The following is a 7300-nucleotide window of genomic DNA, read 5'->3' as shown; positions in this document are numbered from 1 at the left end:
AGGTTCCCTTTCATTAAGCGGTGTTTGTGTTCTTTACCTGCTGACCTGGAAGCACTATGGGCCTGGCCAAGACCCCGAAGAGGGGACGGTGCTGAACAGGGAAAATTTGAGGGCAAAATCATTATCTGGAATCTATCAGCCCTCCCCACATATAAAAACACAGATAATCAGGGGGACCATGTTAAATGGTCCTGCGGAGACCCCAACTTCATTCTCTGAAATCTCCGAGCCTTTGAGACAGACCCCTGGGGACTCAATCCCATCCTCTGCCCTCCACTCGCTCTCCCCTGCGGCTTGCTACACCCAGGGCTCTTTCAGACTCTATTTTGTTCAAGTGTTAAATCTCCCAATGGGAAAGGTTAGTGCTGGAGGGGGAAGGGGGGGTGGTTTGTTTGTTTTGTTTTTGTTTTCCTATAGAGTAACAGCAATAAAAGCCCAGGTCTAGCCCTCTCCTGAAACCATTTGGGTCTTGTCATGTGCACACAGGGAAACCAGCTGCTTTCAGAGGTGAGCCCATCAGGAAGTGGTGCCTCTGGATTTGAAAATGCCAAGCTGCTATCTTCATGTCAAATGGAAATACCATGCTGAACTCCATGCCTTAGGAGCTCAAGACAAATTAAGTTACCCCTGAGGTCCTACCTGGTCATAATCCGCCTGCAAAATGAACAAGCCATCCGCGATCGGGTAATTCCCACCCGAAACCTAATGAGAAAATAACTCAGAAGCCACCAATGGCTTTTGCCCAAAGAGATGAATAATGTGGAGAACCCTTGGCTGCAAGAAGAACAGAAGAAATTAATTGCCGAAGCCTTCCCAGCATGATGAAAGCCAAGAGTTATCCCCTGGATCCGCACTTATAATTTACAACAGCTGCCTCCTTCAGACAGGCCAAAGTGACTCTCCGCAGAGCACAAAGCACAGCTGATCTCAGCAATGAATCTGGAGCTGGGTCAACACTCAGCCGTCGCTAGGACACTCCTCGTCGGGCAATCTGCCGCCCCCAGCCAGCAGCCCTGACCGGGGCGTCACTCACCAGGGCCCGCCCTTGCCCTGCTTACTATACTATTGTCATAATAACTCTTTTAAAATTCCACTGGGAGATGGCTGAAGTACAGTCTATTTATTGATATTTTCCAGCCACGAGAAACGGAATTGTCACCAATGCATCATGGGAAGAGCATTTGATGCCCTTTTGTGAACTCCCCGCTGGATGGCAACAGGAGGGGCAGAGAACAACATATCAGGAGATTCCCCCCGGGGTCGATGCCTACAAGTCAAGTCATTTAAAAAAGAATTCAGGCACAAAAGAAAACCTAAAATAAGTGGGCGATGGGCCATGAGGAGAAAATAAAACCAAAAAGACGGAGGACTGATATGCTAAAGATTAAAAATAAATAGCTGTTGTAAGCGGTGAGTGGAACTTACATAAGCAAAGACTTAGAAAGGCAGGATTTCTTTTAAAAATAAGTAGAGTTTGGGGCGCCTGGGTGGCTCAGTCGTTAAGCGTCTGCCTTCGGCTCTCTGATTTGGGAAAGAATGAAAATTTAGTGAGAGCAAGATCTAAGTAATACACACATGAGCACTGAATGGCAAAACAGTTTTACTTGTTTTTAAGACCTACGGCCAGTCCTCACATTAACGATTCAGAAGAACTGAGCTGCTGATTTGGTTGTTGGGGTCTCGGCAAAGATGACATTGCTACAGAAAGGCCCAAACGGAGCTCCCTTGAGGAGGTTAATATCTCACCATGATTTAATGTCTACCTGAAAGTCCAAAATTAATCGCATTATTTTCCTTAAAGGGGCAGCTACTCCTAAAGTTGATGCTCCCAAAATAGGGAAAGTACAAAGTTTTATCAGTCATTTATACATTTCTATGAATTTTTTTTATTAGGTCCTTTTTCTAGGGACAAGCAGCACTAGCAGGAAAAAGTCTGTGTAATCAGTGGGTTCACGGGCTCAAGGACAAGCAAGTAGGGGTCAGGGTGAAACAGACTGTCCCCTTAAGGGTGCTATGTCCTATACTAACGAAGACTGAGACATTTTAGCACTTACATCACATTTTAGTGGTCATTTAATTCATCAAAACCAAGGGGGCAGGGGAGGGGATAACCAGCTTTCCCAGCTCCATTGGCCTTATTTCCCAGATAACTTTCCAAATTGCTCCCATATGGATCACATCTTAGCCCCACAAATAGGGAGAGGGTTCTAACCGCACAGAACAACAGGAGCTTGGGTGTGTGTGTGTGTGTGTGTGTGTGTGTGTGTGTGTATCTAAACTGCCTGGATGATCCTGGTGAATAATTCAAAGATACATCAAACCTGACCCCATGGATAATTTATGGGCAGTTTCTGCTGTTGTCAATATTGATTCCTCCTACAGTTGTCTCCTTATCCAAGGTACTAGTGATGAAACCACATCCCTGCCTAACCCCCTCAGCTCTGTCTCTTTTCCCTTTCACCCAGTAAAAAGTGCAACCCGTACTCCACAAGCCAACGACCTCCGCCACAGTAGTTGTTAGATAAAGGAATGAGACATGGCCTTAGAGACCATCTCAGGGCACAATGGGCAGACTGGTAAACTGGGGATTGGGCAGGACTCAACCCCCACAGCGACCCAATGCGGCAGCCTGAAAAACAGCAATAGTAGACTGGCCGGTCCATTGTTGGGGGAGGGTAGTATCAAATGAGGCCCTAATGGGACCACATTCTCCACTCGCATGCCTTCCGTGGAGCCAGCCCCTGTGGCCCCTGCACCAATTCACAGCAGAGGCAGAGGCTGGACTTGCTGTTGTTGATAAAACAGGCCGGGGCTCCAGCATTCATTGCGAAGGTGATATTATCAACCTCAATTTTATAGAAAAATCCTCCTTTCCCACTTCCTGCAAGAGATCAAGTTAGCAACCCATGAAATGACAAAAATTTCAAATAGCAAAACCAAACCAAACCAAACACAAAACAGTACCTTCTGTATCCTCTACAGAGACACCCCTCCTACCCAGGCTACACCATCCCCCGCCTTCAAGGCACCTTTCCCACCATCCACCACCACCCTCACTACCCACCTTCTGCTGCCTCTCCCTCTCACACTTCATCAGTTACTCCTGCTAGAATATTAACTGCTAATTAAGGTGTCAATTGATGGTAATGACTTTCCAGGAACGTAACCGGGAGCATGAGCATTTGTAAAAAAAAAAAAAAAAAAAAAAAAATTACTTAGAAAGAGATGGGCCTCCCTTCTGTGGGTGCTGTCCTGGGAGCAGCCCCACCCCTTCTTTCATTCACCCACATAGAGGGTAAGATGAGTAAAGGCCTGGCATTCCACCTCTGAACAACATCCTTTGCACTAAATGAATCTGGCCTCAGCATGCCTCATGTTGCACTGTGTCTAAGTCTGGCAAATGTAAATTGTTTTAGAATAATGATTTTTCACTTAGCTGTCAAGGTATCTTTGATGCAGGAACTTCTCAGGTGTATGAAATCAGGGTCTCTAGTCAATGGGTCAGAATTACCTGGGATAGCTCCAAGGCTTCCATGGAGGGCTCTGTGTCAGTGTCTAGAACCAAGGTTCCCAATTCTCACTCTGTGATTTGCTGGCATTGTCAGAAGGGAGGAGACTATTGAGAGCAACAGAACCTCCACCTTCCTTTGAAAATTTGTGAGTCCCCCAGGCTAGGACAATGTGAGATGTCAGAGCAATTAGGAGCAGTTCCTCCTCTTGAAAACATCCCATAGTTTCTCCTTAATGTCCAATACTTCACTAAGATGTTTATAGGTGTCTCACTCCACCAACCTGAGGCTCTCAGCAATGGAATCTGTCTTGTCTTTGCCCGTTGGTAAGGATTCATTAAATGTTTGTTGAGTGACTATATAAATGATAAATAAGTGAAAAAAATGAATGCCTATTGCTTCTGATACTAGCAGAGGGGGGAAAAAAGGTGTTCACCAATTGAATCTTGAGGGGCACTTGGATGCTGGCTCAGTCAATAGAGCCTGCAACTCTTGATCTCAGCGTTGTGAGTTTGAGCCCCACACCAGGTGTAGAGATTACTTAAAAATAAAATCTTTAAAAGATATATAAAAAATAAAGTTAATCTTCAAAATGTACCCACAGTACAGAAAGTTTGCAGGATTCCCTGTAAGAAGGGCCCGTGAGCTTGGTGAAGAGATTATAGCCATGTAGCACTGTGATAAGAAAGATAATTGCATAATTTGAGAATATATTGTTATTATGTAAATGCTTACAGAGGTATAAATAACAAATTTCTGTACACAGTATTTTAGGAGGCTATGGATTATGTAATTGAGCATTGCACAGATCCGTGTACTAAGTGTGCTTTGCCTGAAAGCTGAAGGTGAACTGACAATTGTTTCATCCACATATAAAATACCCACAATGGGTCTGTACCCACAATGGGTCTGTTCCCAAATTGTGTATAATGGCTTGAACTGTGTTCCAACAGAATTCATAGTCTGAGGTCCTAATCCCCAGGACCTCAGATTATGACACTATTTGGAAATAGGGTCAGTGCAGATGTAATTGGTTAAAATCAGGTCATACTGGTATAGAGTGAGCCTCTCACCTAATAAGACTGATGTCCTTATAAAAGAGGAAAATGTGGACACAGACATATACACAGGGAGAACGCCATGTGAAGCAGCAGAGATCAGGGCAGTACAGGAGAAGCCGAGGAACACCAAAGATCACCAACAATCCCCAGAAGCTAGAGGAGGAGCCTGGGATAGGTGCTCCCTCAAAGCCCTGAACAGGAACCATTCTAGCTGACACCATGATCTCAGACTTCAAGACTTCAAACCCTGAGAAAATAAATTTCTATTGTTTTAAGCCATCCAACTTGTAGCAGTTTGTCATAGCCGCACTAAAAGACTAATACATTGTGCCACCTCTTGCCCTATGCCTCTTTCCTCAATTCCCTCACCTCTCAATTAAATGGCCCCAGGGATACAAGAGCAGCTCCTCAAAGTGTCAGCCTGAGCATCTTCATCAATAATGGTCATAATAAAATCTACCTCCATTCTTCTGAGTAGGGCAAAGTGTCCACCATGTTGTATTTCCCATGGGCTCCTTTGTGGATGCCCAAATATTTATCACATTCACGCTTGCTTCAGAGCTCTACCCTGTGGGTGCCAAGTTTAATCAACTGGGCATCCTCAGCACAAGCACCAGCACAGCACCCCTCTGTCCATACAGATAGTATCATTTTACTGTTTTCCAACTTGGAAAACCAAGAATCCTTCAGGAAAGCTCCATTTATAATGCATGCAAACCTGGACACCTCCTGAAGAACCAGAGATGATGATGGAAGCTTCCCTGTGGCAGAAGGGTGAGCTGATAGAGAATACACAGAGTGGAGACATGAGGAAATTGAGCAGTTGGGGTGGGTCAATGCCCATCTCTGAGCCTACACCAACAGTCCAGCCACAGGCTAAAGGGATTATGCAAATCTTCTTATTGAGGACCAAATGTCCCAATGAAATGAACCTAGCCTTCCCTCAAATCTCCCCCTTCATATATCCCCCCAAAACAAGAACCTGCCAGAGAAAGGCCCCTTACACCACTTGCCTACTTGCCACAAGAATATCAGTCAGCCACAAAAAATTCATTCAATGTTTTGGAGGATCTCTATGTGCCAGCCATGGTTCTAAGAACTGAATGAAGAAACCCCATTCCTCATGGAACTTATTATTCTAATGGGGGACACACAGAAGAAGCAAGGCATATAAATGGAAATACAGAGTATGCTAGTAGTGTGTGCTTAAAATAGGGGAGAGTAATGGGAATGTTTTGCAGAAAGTTAATTTGAAGAGTTCTGTTTGTTCATTGTACAATTTTAGATGCAGTGCTGGGGGAAGACCTTACCACAAAGGTGGCATTTAAGTAAAGGACTGGAAAATGCCAAGGAGGGAGCCACAGAGGTCTCTAGGGGGAAGACCCTTCAGGCAAAGGGGACAGCAAAGGCAAAAACCCTGGTGGATGTGAAAAGGCTAACACACTGTGTAAACACAAACTCATAGTGTTACTACAGAAGGAGGTAAAAATCTATATCCAGCGAACTCTTTCAATCCGGAGAAAACAGGAAAAGAAAATAGTTTAACATTTACTGAACATGTGACATTGTTCTTTCGCTCCCTAACATAGAATTATTCTTTTGCCTACCCTGGGTGCATATCTTAGCACTCATAAAACAACACAAGTATCCAAATTACATAAAAGAAACAAAATTTCTGAGTAACATTGGTAACGGAGCTGTTTGTTAGCAGGCAAAGCCCTGCCTGACAGATACTAATACAAGGCAACAAAGAGGGACGAGAAGTGTGCATGTTACAGAAGTAGGTGAAGAAAACAGTTTCTGTTCCAAGTTAAAAAAAAAAATATTACCTTCAACTGAATATATGAAGAGGACTCATTCTAGAATATTCTTGAATATATAGAGCTGAAAGGTGGATTTCAAATTAATGNCAAAACAAGAACCTGCCAGAGAAAGGCCCCTTACACCACTTGCCTACTTGCCACAAGAATATCAGTCAGCCACAAAAAATTCATTCAATGTTTTGGAGGATCTCTATGTGCCAGCCATGGTTCTAAGAACTGAATGAAGAAACCCCATTCCTCATGGAACTTATTATTCTAATGGGGGACACACAGAAGAAGCAAGGCATATAAATGGAAATACAGAGTATGCTAGCAGTGTGTGCTTAAAATAGGGGAGAGTAATGGGAATGTTTCGCAGAAAGTTAATTTGAAGAGTTCTGTTTGTTCATTGCACAATTTTAGATGCAGTGCTGGGGGAAGACCTTACCACAAAGGTGACATTTAAGTAAAGGACTGGAAAATGCCAAGGAGGGAGCCACAGAGGTCTCTAGGGGGAAGACCCTTCAGGCAAAGGGGACAGCAAAGGCAAAACCCTGGTGGATGTGAAAAGGCTAACACACTGTGTAAACACAAACTCATAGTGTTACTACAGAAGGAGGTAAAAATCTATATCCAGCGAACTCTTTCAATCCGGAGAAAACAGGAAAAGAAAATAGTTTAACATTTACTGAACATGTGACATTGTTCTTTCGCTCCCTAACATAGAATTATTCTTTTGCCTACCCTGGGTGCATATCTTAGCACTCNCGGGTGCATATCTTAGCCCTCATAAAACAGCACAAGTATCCAAATTACATAAAAGAAACAAAATTTCTGAGTAACATTGGTAACGGAGCTGTTAGCAGGCAAAGCCCTGCCTGACAGATACTAATACAAGGCAACAAAGAGGGACGAGAAGTGTGCATGT

The sequence above is a fragment of the Ailuropoda melanoleuca genome, chromosome 17, assembly GCF_002007445.2.
Source record: "Ailuropoda melanoleuca isolate Jingjing chromosome 17, ASM200744v2, whole genome shotgun sequence".
NCBI lineage: Eukaryota > Metazoa > Chordata > Mammalia > Carnivora > Ursidae > Ailuropoda > Ailuropoda melanoleuca.
The sequence above is the reverse complement of the archived record's forward strand: the minus strand, read 5'-3'. Positions refer to the sequence as shown.